General features: G+C 47.2%; 1 protein-coding gene across 5 annotated transcripts in view; it reads left to right on the top strand.

Annotated features, from left to right (window-relative positions):
• The window catches only part of DAXX (death domain associated protein), a 1,076,799-nt gene that overhangs the window by 751,983 nt on the left and 303,865 nt on the right, over positions 1-20,951 (top strand). The window contains exon 1 of one of the 5 annotated variants that reach the window (XM_078641630.1): positions 14,674-14,861. The exons of 3 other annotated variants lie outside the window; for them this stretch is intronic. The gene's annotated coding sequence lies outside the window, so the exon portion shown is untranslated. Of the gene's footprint in view, positions 1-14,673; positions 14,862-20,951 lie in introns of those variants that run through there. One more of the 5 variants, XM_078641634.1, reaches the window with a different exon arrangement.

The following is a 20,951-nucleotide window of genomic DNA, read 5'->3' as shown; positions in this document are numbered from 1 at the left end:
GGAAGCTTGAAACATGAACCATCCACCAACAATGTACCATCACATTCAGCAAGAGGAGTGTCGAAGAGGTCTACTCTTCCTTTCGTCTCTTCTTCTGTTCTATAAAGACAATCATGCTGTTCTGAAGCATCTGATTCTTCTATGAATGGTAATAATGTGTCTGGGTTAAGGGTGTTGCACTTTTGAATGTGCACATGACTTGCTAGCAAAGTCAGTTCGTACCCTGACAATCGAGCACTGGTTAAGTGCTGTGTCTTGGTTCTATTTAACAATGTGTCTACTGCATGTGGGACCATCACGACTAGTGTATTATTCATGACCAGGCCAGCAGACTGTCGAATAGAAACAGCTGCTGCCGCTGTGGCTCTTAGACAACTTGGCAATGCTCTAGCTACCGGGTCCAAAGTCGACGAAAAATACGCGCATGGACGTTGTTTGTCCCCAAATGACTGAGTCAGTACTGATAATGCGCAACCTTCCTTCTCGTGGACGTACAATGTAAAAGGCTTACTGTAGTTGGGGTTACCTAACACCGGAGCCGAACATAATGCTGTGCGTAATTCGGAAAAACTCGTTTGACACTCTTCAGACCAAGGGACGGGATTGGGTGTATCTTTACACGTTAACGCCACCAAAGGTTTGGCCAATAATGAAAAATTAGGGATCCATTGTCTACAATATGATGTAATGCCCAAGAAAGCACGTATTTCTCTCTGTGTTCTTGGCACACTCAATTTCGCTATTGCCTGAATTCTCTCTGGGGTCAGTTTCCTTCCCTCCTTCGATAAGAGATGACCTAAGTAGGTCACCTCTTGTCGGCAGTATTGAAGCTTGGAAAGTGACACCTTGTGATGGAAATCGCACAGATGGCGTAACAATGACATTGTTGCTTTCTTGCAAATTTCCTCAGTATCCGCAGCTATAAGCAAATCGTCAACATACTGTACAAGAGTAGCACCTTTTGGCCAAACAATCGTAACAAGCTGTGTTTGTAGAGCTTGACTGTATATCGATGGACTTTCACAGTAGCCCTGAGGAGCGTGTTTAAAACGGAAGCTTCGACCTCCTAAACTGAAGGAAAAAATATCCCTGCTCTCCTCGGCGATCGGGATGCTGAAGAAAGCATTCTTCAGGTCAATCACCGAAAACCAAGTGGCAGAAGCTGGAATCATAGTCAATAATGTAGTAATGTCTGGGACAACTGGAAATTGTGGCACCACGATCTTATTCACCTCTCTGAGATCGATCACAAATCTGTACACCGGTGGCTGAGATGGGTCAGTTCGTTTTAAAACAGGTAGAACAGGACTATTGCAAACATTTCCTCGTGTTTCTTCAATCACATCCTTTTCAATTAACTCGTGAACGATCGCTAGCAAAGCTTTTTCACCCTCACTAGAAATTCTATATTGGGGAATTCGTGGCATTTGAACATTGGTTTTCAATGTTACTACATATGGTGGAATTTCTAAAAGACCGACATCGTTAGGACCAGTAGCCCAAAGAATGTCTGGAAGAAACGACAACTCTGTTGGAAGTTTGTCTCTCGACAAATACATGGCAGAAACCACTTTCTTACCTAAAGTGAGTTGTACTCCCGAGGGAGAACAGTACAAAGTCCCATACAATCTTTTTAACAGATCCAATCCCAACAAATTTTCACCACAACCTGTTGTCAGAATAAGGGGTGCTTCGAATTCACAAGGACCAACAGAAAGAGACAAAGGGTCAGAAATCGGATTTCTAACCGGGGCGCCAGAAAAACCTACTGATACATTCGTTTCGCCAGACAAAGGTGCGCCAGGGAGTTTTGAGTGCTTAATGGAACTCTTCGTAGCACCAGTATCCAACAGAAAAGGTTCTGACACACCTGATGTAATCACCTCAACGTATGGTCCGCTCTGATCTACTGGAACTGAAACAACTCCCTCTCTTTGTCTTTGGCTGTCCTAGCAATCATTACTCTCCCAATTCTCACTTTCTGTATAGTAATCATTTGTATAGTACTGAGCTGTCCTACCAGATGTGTTATTCTGCTGATCAAACTTGTTCATGGAATTTTGAGGTGGAAGGGGACGTTCGTTCCGGGGGGCATTCCCGTGTCCTCTTCCTCTAGGCGCTTGCTGAGCACCTCGACCTCTTACACCAGAAGCGCCATTCGCGCGCTGTAGTAGGGTAGGGCAACTATATTTAAAATGACCTTCCTCCTTGCAATACGAACATTGGTTGGGACCTACAGAAACACGTGGTTGACAATACTCGATCCTTTGCGAGTTCCTCGGATATTGTTGAGGCTGCTGCAAATTACTATGGTAATTATTCTGACCTTTATTATTTTGACCGCCTCCACGTGGCGGATATGCTTGCTGTAACAAGACCTTCGTTTTCAACTCTTTCGTTTTCTTTTCTACTTTATCTTTCTCGTCTTTGTCTCGATTTTCGTAATACTGTGCTGTAGCTAATATCTGTGCCGAAGACGAGACTGCCCAAGAACTTTCCGAGTCCTTTAACTTTTTGCACAACTCAGGAAGCAAATTGTGCACGAATTTATCGACGAACAGTCTCTGACCACCTTCTGTGCTCATATCTTGACCACTGTGGTCGACAAAAGTTTCTTCAAATCTGGTGAAGAAATCAGACACCGTTTCATCTTTCTTCTGTTTACATGCAGACAGTTTATCCCAATTCACGCGTATTTCAGGGATTATCTTTTTCATATAATCAATTATTTTACCAGGCAGTTCTGCTATCAAAGGTTCAGGCTTAGCGCCACCTACTTGTAGGGCATCTGTCGCAGTAATGTTAGCCCATGAGTCACCTAATTCCTGATCATGATCCGTGTGACGAATCTTTCCCCATAAAGGCTGTGGAACAACGTTCCCAAATAACATATCGATATCGGCTAAATTCATTACACATGACCCAGCAGTCTGCGACAACTCTTTGTAATATCCTGCAGGGTTTTTACGCGGATCAGGTAATGTCTGTTTAAGTGCTAAAACTTCAGCTCGCTTCCATGGGACATGTACCCACACACGCTGAAAGTGTGGCAGAATAGGTGGATTAGCCGTTGCGTCACCCTCTCTCCATTGAGGGGGAACTTCTCTCATGGGATACTGTCGCGCCTTTTTCCTAGGTGTATCGCGCTCAGATTGCGAACCAGAAGTGTTCCCTTTACTCCGATAAGACAACAGTATCTCAACCGCTTTTTGGACATCGGGGCCTACGATCATTCCTTCCCCAAACTTGAACCGTACACGACACAACTCCTGCGGGTTGCATTCTAAATCATTGTCTTCCAAATCCTCACAGAGGGAAACACACATTTGTTCAAAAACATATCTCTGTGTCGGTACTTCCCACTGAAGGAAAACTTTCATGACAGATTCAACGTCATATTTTACAGTATCCATAATCCATTTATGAGCTAAACGATTCAATACATCTCTCTCTTGGTAGTCAGGCAGTTGACTTCGCAACTGTCTTCGTTCCGTGTTAGGGGTCGTAGTAGGCGACCCGAAAAGAGGTGAGAAAATATTAGTTACAGTGCTGGCCATTCTCTGTCGAACGGAAGGAGAAACTGAAGGGAGAACGGGTGGAAAAACAGGGTGAGATAAGGCTGAAGTAGAGGCAATAGCAGAGGGAGCATTATGAGAAATCGAAGGTGCACTAGGCAAAGTCGTAGAAGGCATAAGCGAAGTAGATGTAGTCGGTGTGCCTTGAGGAGGCTGCACCGGAGGAGCGGAAGCCAGCTGAAGAGCAGCTGGTGGGTGCTGTAGAGGAGCAGGCATAACAACCATGGGCGGCGCAACTAAGGGTTGCGGAGGCGCCGTGGCTGTTTGTGCATAGGGGGGTGGTGAACTTAACAAATGGCCCATTAACGGGTCTTCCTTAAGGTCTTTTGCTGCATCCTTCTTGGGATGCGGCAAAACTGGATAGCATTTATCTATCGCCATTTTACGTTGCCTGTGCAACTGCTCACTCATCTGTTCTTCTTCATTGTCCTTAAACTGCATAGCAGCTTTCATTACTGAAATATTCCCTTCTCTCTTATTTTTCTTCTCTAATTTAATTTCTTTTTGTCTGGCCTCCTTACGCCATAGGCGAAAAGAGTCAAACATTGCCGGCCGGGCTTTTTTCTTGAAAAGTTTAACTTCGAGGTTATCTAGAATTTCCGTGTCGAAGCTACCATGTTGGGGCCATTTTAAAACACCATCTTTCCTGGTGTATTTAATCCACACTTCGTTGTATGTGATGGGGCCTACCCCATGTTTCACATATAACTCGTAGGTTGGAGTTCCAACCGGAGGAACCGGACATGAGTCCTCCAATCGGGAGTCCCTATTATTACTGCCAAGACAAAACAAATTTCCAAGTCTAAGACCAGGCATCTTCGCTCTCTAGTCTAGTTCCAAACTTCAAAGGTTTATCGATTACGATATTTCTCGTGAATACACGAGTCCTTCGGTTTTGGTGCTTGCAAGTACCAACACAAAACTTTTTATCCCAAGGATACCAAAACTAAGATCAACTAAGGACTGGGAGACGCTCCACTTATACTTAACTGAAATATCGATGACGTCACCAGAAGACTCGTCTCAGTGTTTCGCTCTACCAAACTTCAAGGGTCCAAATCAGGGCGATAGCCAAGGCAGCAGACCTTCGTAGCCGTCGGGAAGCGGGGAACCTCGCAGCAAAGACTTTCGGACCACGTCGACATGCAGGGGTCGATGAAGTGGAAGGCCTTCCTCCAGAATTTTCACACGTAGCTCCTCAGGAACCTCTGGCTGGACCGGTACCGCTGGAATCGCCCCAAACGTTGGGTGCCAACTGAGGTACTGGGTTTTTCAGAACCGGTACTTAACCGGTAACCCAGCGGTGTCAGGGAATACACACCCAAAGACCTCGAGTCCTTTTCCTGATTCAGACCACAGAAACTCAGAGTCTTCTAGGTGAAGTCAAGGATCGATTTATTGGTTGCAACCAAGGTAACAAGTGTCCTAGAAGTACAACACGGGGAAGTATATTCTCAGGAGACTGCTCGAATTTACAAAGTTAGGCTTCTCTCTTTATACAGAATATTCAGCTTCAGGCAAACATTCTTCGAATTTGTGGTATGTCATTGTCCCGGGGTGGCTGGGGATCCGAGGGGTTGGCTGACCTCCAAAGGGGGAACCTGTTCTGTGGCGGAAGGAGAGGCGGAGACCCGAAATAAGGTTCTTAAAGAAGGCTTTATTTTAGTATATGTCTTTCGGCTCCTGCTGGTGATGCGTTCTCTGGCGAACGCTGCTGGGTCGAATGTGGGCTGTCGAAGCGGGTCCAGGATGGCTCTTGCTTCTGTACTCCCAGTCGACCCCTCGTGCTCCGCATAGGAGGAAAGAAGACAGGAAAAGTATCAGGGCTGGATTCCCCGTCGATATCAAAGGGACCGGGAGTGAGGGAAACCACTGACAGGTGAACACCACACACTCTTTACTAGGTGGAGGGGTAGTGCTCGTGAGAGGGAGGGGGTCTGGGTGGCTTCTACCTTCGTGGCACTTCACTCAGTGCATGCAGGGACGTGAGCGCCCATCCACCCTGCCATACGCCCTCGTACCTGCTGTAGCCACGTTCCTCCCGTGGGACCGTGGCGGGGCGGGTCGCCTAACCGTTGGCCTCCTGGCTTCTTCGGCACCTCTGTTCTCCAGGGCTGCTCGTCCTCTTCTTCCGTACTGCTCCGATTTCTCCTCTCCTCTCCTGGTATTGCAGCTAGGGAAACGCCGTCCGTCGCTTCCTGGATCCGGGGTTCTTTTGACCTCGCCGCGTCACACCCTGGGGGCGTGGTCTCGCTACTCTGGTCCGCCTCCTTAAAGGGGTAGATGACCTCTGTGTCCGCGGTCGGCCACCAATAGTCCGGGTCGCCTCCTCGCCAGTCGGCTTCTGCTTCCGGGTCCATGGGCTGAGGAGAAGAAACGGAGGTATGTGAAAATGCGGGGCCGGACCACCAGTCGGTGGCCGGGCCCCCGCCCATGGTCCCCCGGGAACCCGCCCCGTCACAGTCATTTACAGTTATTGGTTTACAAAAGAAAAGCAGAGTCATGATGACATATACATATTTCACGTCGTGCTGCCCATAACAAATCACCCGGCAAGGCCCAACATTTCATCAGATATCAGTGGACCCCCAATAAAACAGGCACCTCCCCATCATAAAGTAAGTGAAGAAAAAGAGTAAAGACAGATGTGAGCAAGATACGGCAGGTGTGTGCGCAATGAGGAGGTTTATGGCCGGCTGAGCCCTGATGCTATCTTGCTTGGCCACTGGAGAGGAACTGACCTAACAGGTCCGGCCTGGGGCAATGGTTCCAACTGGCATAGGTCAAGGAAAAGTCGATCAAGGTGTACGTGTCCTTCTGGGGTCGAATCCAGCTGGTTTATAAGCCTATGTAAAGGGCAACTCACAAAATGGCTGCCATACACAAAATGGAAGCCGAGGGTTCTGAACGAGAGTGACGATTTCAAAGTGAAATCGTCACTTGAATATGCTGAAAATACCTGTACAGGACGTACTCGTCATTCTCGGTCTTTTGGTACTAAATTCGCCCATTTACGATGAAGTTTTATTCTCGAGTGCAGACACATTACACGAGTCCAGAATGTTCAGTACTACAATACACAGTTCAAGAATATGGTTTCGAAAGAGTTTTTAAGGTTGCGTTAAAATAATCCACAGTTGCGTCACGTTTTAGCCAAAAGTACCTTTAGATGCGACAAAAGTTCCAAGTAAAAGCTGCAGCGTTGGAAAACAAGCAATGCGTCACTCCTGAGACCCTGGGGAGGCGATGCGAAAGCCCCGCTGGACGCAGCGGGCGTGTTGCCACGAATCCGGTCTGTATGGGGAGGGAGGCGATACCTTGTATGGATTCCGGTGCGCAGGTTTTAGTAGGAAGCGTCTCGCAAAGGTACGATGCGACGATCTTCGGGACGGCGACGATCTCAGGTGCGGCGGCGATGCGCAGCATCGATCTTCTCCTCTCGCGGCCCCTCGATGCGATGGCTCTGCGTCGACTCTCGCAGCGACGTGATGCGGTCCGCAAGCAAACGGTGCGACGATCTCACCCAGTGACGACAGGCTCTGCGACGATACTCACAGCGATGGTAATCTTCCCGCACCGGAGGGATGCGTTCCGCAAGCGAAGGATGCGTTGGTTCTTGCAGCGGCAACAGGCGCTGCGACGATCTCGATCTTCGCGGCGGCGGGAATTTCCTCGCACTGTCGGGGATGCGCTCCGCAAGCAAACGATGCGTGAAACTTTACAGAAAGTCTTTAGTGTCTTCTTTTCCAGCTTCCCAACAACAGGTACAACTTCCAGAGGCACCACAACTGGCCCAAGCACTCTAGGAAGGACAGAACTCTCTCAGTAGAGTTCAGAGGAAAAGCTGGGGGTGAAGTCCTTTTGTTCCTGGGACTTCTTAACAGGGAGCTAGCTCTACTCGGGCTCTTGGAGATCTCTTCAAGCAAGGGGACACAGCGCAAAGCAAAGTCCTTCTCCTCTCCTTGGCAGCCAAGCAACTGCAGGTCAGCCCACAAACACCCAGCAGGACAGTCCTTCCTCTTCAGTCTTCCAGCTTTCTCCTTGGCAGAGGTTCCTTCTTGATTCCAGGATGATCTAATTTTCTGTAGCCTGGGGTCCTGTACTTATACCCCTAAAAGTCTTTGTTCCCTTTGTGCAGGAGGGCTATGAGCCTGGTCTGAACCAGTTCTGGGTGTTGCTTGAGCACTTTGTTTTCCTGGCCTCTCCTTTCCTTTCAGAGAGAGGGGGGGTCGTCAGCCGTCCAGCAGGAGGTGGAGCCAGCTTTGTGGAAGGCAGGCACAGCCCTATTCAGGACCAGGTGCTACCCCCTCCCACCACTCTAGATGAAGATGGAGCTATTCAGCCCAGGGGTGGCCCACTCAGCCCCTGGGTGCCACTCAGCCCCTGTCATTCACAAACCAGACAGTCAATTCCCAAACAGGGCTAGGTACACAGAAAGGTCAGACAAGAGAACAGCCACTTTCTAAAAGTGTTGTTCTCAAACACAGGATTTAAAAACCACCTTTCCTAAAAGATGTGTTATTAAATTCTGAGTTAAGGGATAGTGCACTGTTATGTCTTATCTTGCTCCCATGGGAAGATATGCTGGTAGCCACTGTAGCCAGCATTCCCCAGATAGCCTTACAATAGTGAAACACGAAAATGGCTGTAATTCACTACCAGAGCGTCACCTGCACAAGTACATGCTCTACCTTTCATATACACTGCACCCTGCCCAAGGGGGTACCTTGGGCCTTCCATAGGGGTGTCCAATGTGTACAGAAAGGGAAGGGTTAGGCCTGATCAGTGGGGACACTGACCAGGTTGACATAGCAGTTCACAGACTGCACACAGGCACTGCAGTGGCAGGCCTGAGACACCATTTTAGGGCTACTCATGTGGGTGGCACAATCAGTGCTGCAGGCCCACTAGTAGCATTTGGATCACCAGCCATGGCACACTCAGTGCACTTTACTAGGGACTTCTTGGTGATACAAATATGCCAATCATGGATAACCAATTACAATAACAATTTACTCAGGGAGCACTTGCACTTTGACACTGATCAGCAGTGGCAAAGTGCCCAAAGCATCTAAACCAGCAAAAACAAAATCCAGCACAGCGTCAAAAATACAGGAGGTAGAGGCAAAAAGACAGGGGAAACCACGCCAAAGATGCCAGGTCTAACTGGGGGAACTTTGGGTGCTGCTCAACAGGTAGAGTCTACCGTTGTCTGGTAGTACCTTTGAATTATCACGTAGAGGGGCCAGGAAAAAATATACAGACACCATAAACCAACAGTTTAGAAAGCACAAAACAGGACAACCATCACGAAACAGTACAACCGTGGTAGGGAGCACTGTACTTTTGTCCTTATAGGTAGTGGTTTAATGAACATTAGATGGATGAGAAGCTGAGGCAGCCCCTTAAGGTATTTCAACCCATGGGCAGGGCTTTGCAAAGATCATTCCTTCAGCAGATGCATTATTCAATGGAGCTATGACAGCATGTATGAAGGATCGGTTTATTTCATGAGCTCTACACCACAAGATCTACAAACTATGGCTTTCTGGCAAATATAGTTGAAATAAAAACATTACAATTTTACCTTAACCCTGTTTCTTTAAAAAAAATTAACTCAGTATCGGAAAAGTAGCACACTCGCACTCGCAGTGTCTCGTGTTATGTGTCAGTTGCGCAGACCATTCAGAAAAGAGTGCCCATGAAGACTGCATTGCTGCACACAAAGAAAAATAATTAGAGGGAAAATTGCACTGGGAACCAAATTGCCGCAATGGACCACTCATAGGTCTACAGACGCAGATGAGATCTATACAACGGATTCCTTGCACAAGTGCACAATGAAGACCTATGTTAATAAACGCCAATGTTATTGGGATACGGTTTCCAACGAAGGAGGCCAGGAACTAGTCAACCAAAAACAGAAACGCAAGTCTGATGCTCCATTTGACGCTGAACCCCTGAGGGCTGTGATGAACAAAGGGCATATGCTGACCAACGTACCGGAAAGTCCAAGAGATTCATTACACTTCTAGCCCTTCCTCGATGCTCATGTGCTCCAGATGTCAGACGGGAGTTCTGCCCACCTGATAGTCCGGCGAGCCCACCTCCTACGCCTACCTCTGCATACCGGTGCCTGAGGCAGGCCCTGCACTTCTGCTTCATCAACCACACACGACTAGGTCTGGAAGACGGGTTAAAGGAACTTGACGACACATTGAGAAACTACGATCTATATATGTAATATTTGTACTTTTTATTCAATAGAGGGGAGATATAGAGTCTTCTAAATATGAATAGTGGGACCCTTCTTGTCCCTGTAAGAGACTGATGTAATTGAGCACAGTTAACACTTGCACTCTGGAGAACAAAGACGTGCACTACAGAGCTCAGTGTCTGCACGTCCTACCAGGCTGGGGAGGACACTACAGTGATCGTCACAATACTTTCACTCAGTCGGGGTCCTTCTCTCAATTTTGTTTATTTCATTGAGAAAGTTTACACATTTAGCACTTTCATAATAGCCATGCAGCACAGCAGCCACAATACTGTATTGCATGGCTAGAAGAAAGCAAAGCTAATAGGATCCGTTTATGCCAGCATGTTAGAAGAGGCAAGTGGGAGATTTAAAAAAATAATAATAATCAGGAGAATGTTTTGCTCTTTTTTGCGGCCTGAACCGTGGCGGTTGGTATGTATTGGACTTGCATCTGTGCTGCTGCAGGAACGGATGTCAAAAATGCAAATATAATGTGTTTCAATCCCGGTCAGGAGCACTGAGAAATCGCTGAGCCTGGCAGAGAAAGCGCCACAAACATGTGGGGCACCGGCCTGCCAGGAGCAGTGCTTATCCGAGTCTCACGCGAGCAGTGCCTGCCTTCTGAAGCCCACCGAGAAATGTGGAATCAGAAGAGTAAGTCGCCGCGACCTAGTATTGTTATTGTTATTTTTGATTTATAACTCGCCCAATCACCTGCAGGTCTCTAAGCGCTTGGAAATCGATGTTATTACAATAACTTGGCTCACTCCTCAGAGAGACACAGCTACAGGCTACATTGCAATCAGGGCTCTTCCGAACAACAAAGTTTTCAATGATTTCCTGAACCGTAAGAGGTTTGCCTCCCTGCGTAGCCCCTCAGGCAGCTTGTTCCACAGCTGGGGGGCCAGAGCAGAAAAGGCTCTCCCTCCCTTGGTCACCAATTTGTAGCGGGGGCAGACCAATAGCTGAGAATCCGATGATCTAAGTGTTCTCTTTGGATTATATACTTCCAGACGAGCTTTGATGTAGGCCGGAGCATGGCCGTAGATCGCCTTATGTGCTATACAAAGGCTCTTAAACTCAACCCTCTCTTTAACAGGGAGCCAATGAAGGTTTTGAAGTAGAGGGGAGGCCTTTGTTCATCTGGGCAGTCCGAAGATCAATCGTGTGGCGTCATTCATTACGACCTGAAGTCTGTTGGTCAGTATTTTGGGAGGCCAAGATACAAGGCATTCCCATAATCGATCCGTGAGATGACGGTTGCTGCTACAATTGAGCGCATCATAGAATGAGAGAGGAAGGGGACTAGCTTTCTTAGTTGTCTGATGATGTTCGTGCAGATTCCAACAACAGTGGAAATTTGGCTGCACATTGACAGATCACAATCTAGTTTGATCCCCAAGCTCTTTACATTGGCACTGGGCTTTGGGGCTGCTCCAAGCTCTGCAGGCCAATACAGATCACTCCACGGTGAGGTGGTAGATGGAATTACCAATACCTCGGTCTTATCCGGGTTGATCTTTAGTAGGTTTTCCGTCATCCACCCTACGGTATACCTCAGGCTGTTTTGAGCTTGAATTTGTGCTGTCCCTGTGTTATCGATGCTCAGCACAAGCTGAGTATCGTCAGCATAATTGAAGACTCTACAGCCCATCTCGGCCAAGGATGTAATCAGATGCTGCAGGTAGAGATTAAACAGAAGTGGGGACAGTGCGGAGCCCTGTGGTACCCCGCACTCTAAAAACCCCACCTCAGATATCGAGTCCCCCAGTTGTATCCTCTGTGTCCTTCCCGAAAGGAAGGATTGCAGCCACTTGAAGGCCAAGCCTTTGATCCCAAAGGCCTCCAGTCTTCCCAGGAGCAGGTCATGACTGACGGTATCGAACGCCGCTGACAGGTCTAATAAAATCAGGGCGCTCGGTTTTTTGCTGTCAGCCATGCCTCTCAGTTCGTCTAGCACCGAGAGCATCACTAGCTCGGTGCTATGGTGTGCTCGAAACCCCGCCTGTCGCTCATGCAATAAGCCATGGGATTCGAGGTACAGGGACAGAGACTTCAACACATGTTGCTCTAGGACCTTTGCAAGGAAAGGCAGCTGGGAAATCGGCCTGTAGTTCTTTAGGACAGCCGGGTCTGCGCCTGGTTTCTTCAACAGGGGTCTAACTCGCGCCTCCTTGAGATCGCTTGGTAAATACCCTGTTTCTAGGGACCTATTGAGGAGAGAGATAATCCGGGCTTCCAGTAGCGGCAGTGCCACCCGGAAAACATTCGGGGGACAAGGATCCGCTGGGGAACCAGATTTGGTTTTACCCATTAGCTGCTCTAGGCTTAGCTCATCCAGCTCAGGGAACTTTGCTATAGAGCAGGGAATAGGAGTATGGGCCTCAGAATGTATAGTGTCACTATTCGCCATACTATTCTTAATTTCCAGGATAATGGTCTTTACTTTTTCTAAGAAATACCCCTGGAAGGTGTTACAATTTATGGGAGACTCAGAATTCTCCTGTTTTCTACTTAGCTCCGACAGGATTTGAAAGGTCTCCTTCTGGGTATTCCTAGCCTTCTGTAGGCGAGACTCATAATATTCCGCCTTAGCTTGTGAGATAAGTTTTTTATACAGATGGAGTGAGTCTTTATATTGGTTCTTTGCTATATCCTGTTTAGTTTTCCTCCAGATTCTCTCCCGAGCTCGAAGTTTTCTTTTTTGTTCCCTTAATAGTGGGGTAAACCATGGTGCCTCTTTACCAGGTCCCTTTATTAACTGAGTTTTTTCCGGCGCTATCTGATCAATAGCTCTGTTCAGGCTCTGAGTTAAGTCTGCGTATTCTACATCCATGTTTTTATCTGAATTCATCAGACAAGCTGTCTTCGGGAACACCGAGGTTAAGGTTTTTAAATCAACCTCGATCCATTTGCGGATCCTTCTAGTACCCCGGGGTAGGTGCTTTAAATGGTCTTTAACATTTACCTCACAAGTCACCAAGTAATGGTCAGTCCAGACACAGGGAACCACATCCCCAAGAAGAACATTTGGGTCTGTGGTCCACACTAAGTCAAGAGTATGACCCTTGATGTGTGTGGGTACTTCCACGAGTTGACTGAAACTCAAGGTGGACATAATAGTGTCCAATTGGCGTGTTGGCAAATCCCTTTGAGGGCTGTCCCAATGCAAATTAAAATCTCCTAGTATCACGATTTTCTTATATCTTGTACATAGGTCTGATATGATAGGGGCAAATAAATCATTAAAAAGTGGCGATGAGTTAGGCGGACGATAAATCGACAGAATCACCCAGCAGGAGTTATTTAGGGAGATCTTTACTCCTACCAGATCAGCTAGATCCACTGTTTCTGATAATAGTTTCTCCACTGATAGGGTTTTTTTTAAATAGAATCGCTACTCCACCCCCCGTGCCGACCCAGCGCGGTTCTGCCATATTGCGTCATAGCCATTAGGAAGGGCAGCAATGATGTCCGGCATGGAGTTTTCACCCATCCAGGTTTCTGAGAGTGTCAAGACATCCAGGTCTCTATCCTGAAGTAGGGTGTAGATCTCCACATGATGGCTATGAAGGGACCTAGTGTTCAGACTGGCTATCTTTAGTACCGGATATTGGGTTCTAGAACTTCTATTGTAAGGCTGCAGTATGGCATAATTTTTTAGCCTTCCAATAGTACCTTGATCAAGTAACAGCTGACCATTATTTAAACGGTGAAGCTCTTCTGCCGTATAAGAATAACGATGATCAGGAGTCCGAGCCCCCCCGTGCGCAGACGGGCGCAGACGGGCTGGACTCTGGCGATCCCGTAGCACGTGACCGCTGCGCGTAAGCATGGTCGACTTAAATACTGGTCTAGCGTCATTGTGACGACTAGACCGTGCAGAGCCTCAGCCCCCACCCAAGATGGCCGCCGCTATGGCAGTCGGTCATGTAGAACGAGTGAAATGAAGCTGCTAGCTTCTCAAATGGCCAAAGGAGCCGCCCCAACGCGGTGTTTATTAATTTTTAATGTGCAGGTAAGTGGCGCTTTAAAAACAGAGCAAACAAATCAAAATATTTACCTAACACAAATAAAATCGGGATTATTAAAAAAAATCAAGCTGTAAAGCTCCTAGTGAGCGTAATGCGCTCTCTGCTGTCTTCTGGCTTCAGAGTTTGCCAAAAGCGTGTTTCCAACGGATTGAATTCGGTAACTTGGAGGCTTCATCTGGTATCAGGGCGGCGGGCGCCTGGAATATTTCAAAAGTACACTATCTAGAGCAGCTGCAACTCCTCGCTAGTGCCCCGGGGGGACTCCGGAAAGAACACACGTGCATCAGCGCTCTGACGTCAGGCCCCGCCCGCTGCCGGGACAGGCTGACAGAAGAGGCGGTGCCCGCAGGGAGGCGGGGCGATGCCGGTTGGCGCGCTCCCGCCAATGCGTGGAGCCTGCGCGTGACGTCGTAGCGAGCACCTCTTTGTTATGTACAGAGCCCTGTGAGTGACGTCGATTGCAGGAGCCCACCACCCCCTTTCTTCACCCTAGGTGGTTTCTGTGCGCTGCCTTAGTGAACCTTCGTCTGTTCGTTCACAGAGGTTTTATTTATAGCATACATGCCAGCGTTTTAATAAAGGAAAGTGGGAGATTTTGAAAACAATATTGGGGGATTGTACTTTTCCCCATTTACTTACAATAAAGCGCAGTACAGTGAAGGTGGGAGACAGCTAAAATAACGCCAGTTTTGGCTTAAAACAAATCAGGAGTCTCCCGCATGAACCATGTATTTCGGCATATAAGTTATAGGCCGCACTAGGACTCCCCCATTCTCTTTCGTCCAAATGAACGGACCCGGCAGCGCATGCGCAGCGCAGCTGTCCGTACGGGTCAATGGCTGCGGCCCGCCACCGTCTGCCGTACGGTACAGCCGCTGAGTGACGTCAGGCGGGCGCACGCTCTTCCGCGCAGGCGCAGAGCGCTCTTGGCCGTTTCTCCGCTTGCTGATGTCGTAGAAGAAGAGGCGACGGACGGAGAAAGAGCGGGGACCGGTGAGAAGGCGGGGGATCCGGGGGCAGTGCCTGAGAGGCGAGCTAGAGCAGAGAGTGCGAACAGAAGCTGGGAGCTTTGGGGGAAAATAAGAAAGCAAGAGGTCAGGGGAGAAGAACCAGTCCCTCCAGCCATGTTTACTCACCCCTCCAACTGTGAGACAGAACAACAACACTCGGCCCGGAACTCTCTCGGTGTTTGAATCTCATCCTCACCTCTGGGTGCACCCAAGGGTCCCTCCCCTGCATCCCCAGCCTCCCAGGAGTAATAACAACATGACTCCACCCAGGACAGATGCAAACACCCCTGCCTCCCCTCTGTAGGTGCACCCAAGGGTCCCTCCCCTAGCATCCCATGAGTAATAACAACATGACTCCACCCAGGACAGATGCAAACAACCCTGCATCCCCTCTGTAGGTGCACACAAGGGTCCCTCCCCTAGCATCCCATGAGTAATAACAACATGACTCCACCCAGGACAGATGGAAGCACTCCTGCCTCCCCTCTGTAGGTGCACACAAGGGTCCCTCCCCTGCATCTCCAGCCTCCCATGAGTAATAACAACATGACTCCACCCAGGACAGATGCAAACAACCCTGCATCCCCTCTGTGGGTGCACACAAGGGTCCCTCCCCTAGCATCCCCACCCCAGCTGAAGACCGGAGCACCCTTCTCGTATGAACAGCTCCGCCTCCCCGAGCACCACAGCTATTCATTGAAAACAATCTGCAAGATTGTGTACCTTAAGAAGGCCCCAGGTCCCGAAGTGTGCAGTGTTTAGGCACCAGGCCATATCTTCTGCCTACTCAATGTGCTTCAGACTTCTATATCAACACTCCCTGTTGTGCTTAATGGCATCCTCATCAGTAGATCTAAACGCTGCTCCCTCTTTGACACTAATCATATATACTAGCATATTTCCTGTCTAGCCACATATATTAACTCCTCCCCATGTCAAAGACACCTCTCCAGCATTGGATAGTAACTCACGGCCTTGGCAAATTTACCTCTTCTCTAGCTTTGCATAAAAAGATATCTATCCAGCCACGGGTAGTAACTCCTCCCTTAGGCAAATGCATCTCTCCTCTAGCCTTGCATACTAAGACATATTCAGCCAAGGATAGTAACTCCTCCCCTAGTCAAATGCATCTCTCCTCTAGAATTTCATAATAAGAAATATATGCAACGTGGATAGTAACTCATCCCCAAGCCAAATGTATAACTCCTCTAGCCTTGCATAGTAAGATATCTACCCAGCCATGGATATTAATGCCTCCCCTAGTTAAGGGTTTTTCCTCATTTGCTGTGGAGGGTGATACGTCCCCCTCCCCGGATAGACCTACTGACCAACAAAATCACAAACGATCAAAAATTAGTGTAATATCATAATTTGAATTTACTTCACACATTTGCCTGTTGATATCCTTCTCTTTAAGGAGCTTGGTATCCCCTTTTATCAGGGTCAGCCCACTGCTTCGACAAAAGTAGTGGTGGTCAAGTATGCATGAGTAGTAACAACCACCACCAAATAATGGTAAGTACGTGCCCAGCTACGACTACCCCGCTTACTAGTGATAAGCAGTGGACAAAATTTCGTTCTCTAGCTTTGGATAATCTTTCTAGTTTCCTGGCATGCACACCTTATTTATAACCCAGGGCTCGAGTCGGGGTACCACGCGGGTGGACGGCGTCCCCCCACTTATTTTACCGGTAACTCGATAACTGGAGCCACACATTAACTCTTTGGCCTCTCGGGGGCGAGATCGGAGCTCTTTCAGAACACTGCTCACACGCTGGCTTCTCTGATGCGATCGCATCTAAGGGGTGAGCGAGAAGAGGCAATGAGTCTGGTGTAAGCCACCTTTCGTGATGTCACTTCCTTTTGTGACGTCAGCGTTCCCCCACTTCTTTATTTGTGACTTGTGCCCTGCTAAGGCCTTGGTATTGTAATAACAAAGGTCCTCTCCTGATGCTCCTGTTTGCTTTCACAAACGTGCGTCCTCTTAATTACCTTAGATGTTTGCTAAAGTTCAGTCCTGTGTTCGCAGAGTGGAGCACATTCTATAATACGTTTTTTTTATTGCGGGAGAAGCTTCTGTTAAACCAGGATGTGAATTGGGTGGGGAGTGGGACATGCAGTAGGGAATGACAGCACTGCACAGTTAGCATTTCAACCACATATGTAATTCTTGTACATATTCATAGTTACATTACATTGTGCATTTTGGTGTTTTGACACACTGGAAGATACTGCTTTGCTCGTGGTCTTGGGATCAGGTTTTTTTCCTGTTTAACTGGATTTTCCTTCCAAATGAAGGGATGGAGGTAGAGGCCCTCGAGTATCATGGGGTGAGTCCCTCTGGATATTATGGGATTGGTTGGATCTGCTTGTCTATGTGAATTCCGTAATTGGATCTGCTTGGTTTTCTTACTCCTGGTGGTCTTTCCCCATTGCATGATGTGGCTTCTTAGTTTTCTTCAATGGGCTTTTCCATTTGTGAGGCGTCCCTTCAACACAAAAAATTGTATTTGCCTCTGCATGTATTTCATTGGAATTAGGGACAACTTAGTGGCCCTCAATACAGTTTCATGTCACTACCTACTCATCTACCTCCCTTGACTCATTGGTTCTGATCACCATGGCTTTATTTAGGGCCTGGGGCAATCTTGGCTACTGTGGGGCACTAATTGTGGTCTTTTTCTTTTTACGATAGCATTTTTTCTGATGGACACCTAGCATGATGGTAGTTACTTTTATTGCAGGTGTTGTGTGAACTGTGGTGATGGCTTTGACTGGGGGTTGGTGGGATATCTGCCACAAATCATAGTGTTGAAACAATAACAGGGGTTATGCCCACATTACCCTCCCATACCTGGACAAGGAGCATCAAAGGATGAAAAAGTAGAACAAACTAGTATTGAGGGATAAATTCAATTTATAATTTTAGAACATGAAAAGATTAATTATCCTGTTCTATATAACTAAATATATAACAAATCACTTACAAAATCATAGTGTGCCACTCTTTCTCAAACGAGGGCTTATTTGCGAGCTTTTATACAAACCAAGAATTACTAATGTCAAACCCATATGAATTCTTTAAACCCAAGAGGTGAAATATGTAAAGCATCACAAAAACTTTCCAGCCCAGAGTGTGGAAAATGCACTCCTTGCATCATATTAACACTGTAGTAATAATGCCTTTATTTAAAATCGGAGCTCTCCATCATTCAGCAGGCGATGATTAAGAATGCAAATGCATGCCTTGTTTCCTCTCAATCTTTACTCCTGGCTGTCTCTGGATCTTCAGGTCAATGAACATGTTCCAAGTAGTGGATGCAGCAAAATCTGATGGTGTGCTGGGTATAAGCCACCAAATACCCGATAAATCACTGCAGGGTTATGCAACTTTCCACCTGATTACTCGGCTCTTAAAAAAAAAAAATACCAAAAACCCAGGGCATATAACAAGGCCCCTTTTTTTTTAGTACAGAATCTTGGCTCAAAAAATCCACTCGTCACTCGCTAGCCAGATTTATTTAATCAGGGTGAGGTATTTTTAGGGCCTACTCGCCCTTTCTGAAAATAAACTGACTTTTGACCTCTGTCTCTGAAAGCAGAGAAAATGTGACAAGATATCACTTTTTAAAGGCATCTTTATTGCAGATGAAGGACGCTAGACGTCGCCTGCCGAGACTCCCCATGATACAGAACTATTAATATTGATGCAAGGAATGGTACTTGTGGAATACCTTGATATAAGTGACTTTAAAGACAAAGCATTATAATTTGGGAAAGAAGAAAGGGGAAGTTCAGGCTAAGAGTTGGTTAGAAATATCTCAGGATTTACCACAGTTGGATTTTCGAATTCAGAATCAAGACCTTTATAAATTGAAAAGTAGATGTTTATAGGAGCCCTGATGATGTCCATCTTTGGACGAAACGCGTTGGCTGTACAGATTGTATATTGACTCACGATTGAATGAAGATGTATCAATAATTGATCACTATCATCTCTGTTGAACACGACTGAATAAAAGAACATTTTTTGAAATTCACATCTGTGAACCTTGTGATTTCATATTGAACGTAGTCGCTCCCTCAATTGCTTTTGAATTTGCGTTTCTTACGTTAGACGCATGCGCATGGACGAACACACTTGCGTGAGAAGAAGCAATTAGTTGTAGAAACATCAGCCCAACTGAGCGTGCGTACACTCACTTTCTCTTCCGGAGTGACAGGGCAAGGACCTGGGAGGCTGCCCCTTTTTTCAGGGTGGTCTATTTTTCTGATAAATCGAGAGCCTTCATTAGGGAAGAAGTGCCATCAAGATCCCTTTGAAAAAACTGAAGCTACCCCCCATAGCCCATAGCTCAATAAAATAGCCCCTACCTGCCATGCTGCATGGCCGAGGAGTCTGCCTGCCCGAGAAGAACTACCGGGAGGCGACCAAGGCGGGTGAGTGACAGCACTGCCGTGCCTGCGAGCCCCGCACTGCTCCGACTCAGTGCACTGAAGCAAAGCGCCTCACCAGGCTGTGAGTTTGAGAGACGCTACACTGTTAAACACAGAATCGTGTGCAGTACCCAACCTTCTAGCGCAGTGCGAGCTTAACTTTCATGCTCAGGGTGTGATGTCACTGCTGTGCGATAAACAGAGAAGGGGAAAGGCAGTCCAGTGTCATTACCGTGTGTTTAAACACTGTTTCTATTCCCTGTGTGCCACTGTCTCACCCCGCATTTAAAAAAACGTGAAACTGCGTGAGGCTTGCGAGGACTGGAGGGGGACGGGAGATGTGCATGCCGCGTGGCTGTACGTGCGTGTGCATCAGCTTCAATCGCCATTGGCCCTGCGCATGCCCATCTCCTGTCCCACTTCAAGTCAGCAACAATAGATCTTGCTGGCGACAGCGCTTCGCGCTACGTCGCCAGGTGCAAGACCTAAAAAGTGAGGGTTTTATGCCGATTCAAAATACCAAACATGTTTTTATCTTGTTAAGCCCAGAACGGACACTGGTGCCATGTTGTGGTTGTGGTGCACTTGAAAGGTGGACCACCTGGCTTAGGAAAGGAACTGGCTGTTCTAGCTACCACTTCATGCCTGAAGGTGACCTAGAAGCGTGTTTCCTTTAGATAAAAGGAAATGTGTGTGGTGTATGCTCACACTTTCGGAAGTAAGTTAAATCTTATACAAAAAGTAATGGATTTTTGATTTCCTGCTTTAAGGATTTCCTTTTATTCTTATGCAAATAAAAATGCCTGCTACCTAATTTCAGTGATGAGATAATTTTCCTGTTCCAATTGCCATTTTTGTAACCTCTCTCTCGGGTTAGTTATATTACCATTTCACAAGTGCATCAACGTGTCTCATAATCTGAGCATGCATTGTTGCTCCATCCCTCTTTACCATGGCCTACTGGTGTAGCTTACATTTCTATTGGTAAAGTCACTGTGCAGCCTTTCTGGATTGAGCAAGTTATATCCAGCTCTGCAGATTTTCTTAAAGCAGAGTTTAATGCCATCAAGTAACAAGAAGCCACATTCATTCAACTCTCGCAAGTTCACATTTTCTTGAGCATTGGAGTGTCAGCAGCAGCAGCTTGTCCCACCCGAGGCCGCAACTACGTCCTTGTAGGATGAACTCTGACGCCCGGCCAGGCGCCTGTTGGCCCAGTTCTTATTTGCCGCACCTGGTACAGGCACAAATAGAAGCCCTGCCCTGGCCCATCCCTTTCTGTCCCTCCCTCCCATGGCTCCATTACGATGCCCAAATGGCACCTGTGACAGTTTCAGTATCTACAAGGAGTTTGCTTTTATCCATAATGTGCTCTCTTGGATATATCTTTCAAGAGGCTGATGAACCATTTCTGAGACAATCAACAACCGCTTTTATGATTGCTACGTCGATTTCACCTCACACCTACCCAGTCATCTAAAGAGATTTCACTGGGACCTGTATAGCGAAAGATAAAAGTGACTAAATTAGCAACTTGGTCTGTATTGGGTGTTGGTCAGATCTGTGCTTTAAATCATGACGGTGTTGTCACCTGACATAAGCCATTGGAGAAGGCGGAGAAGGATTATGAGCCTTG

This window comes from Lissotriton helveticus, chromosome 5_1 (genome assembly GCF_964261635.1).
Source record: "Lissotriton helveticus chromosome 5_1, aLisHel1.1, whole genome shotgun sequence".
In the NCBI taxonomy this organism is placed as follows: domain Eukaryota; kingdom Metazoa; phylum Chordata; class Amphibia; order Caudata; family Salamandridae; genus Lissotriton; species Lissotriton helveticus.
Note: the sequence above shows the minus strand (reverse complement) of the source record. Positions and strands in the feature narration are given on the sequence as shown.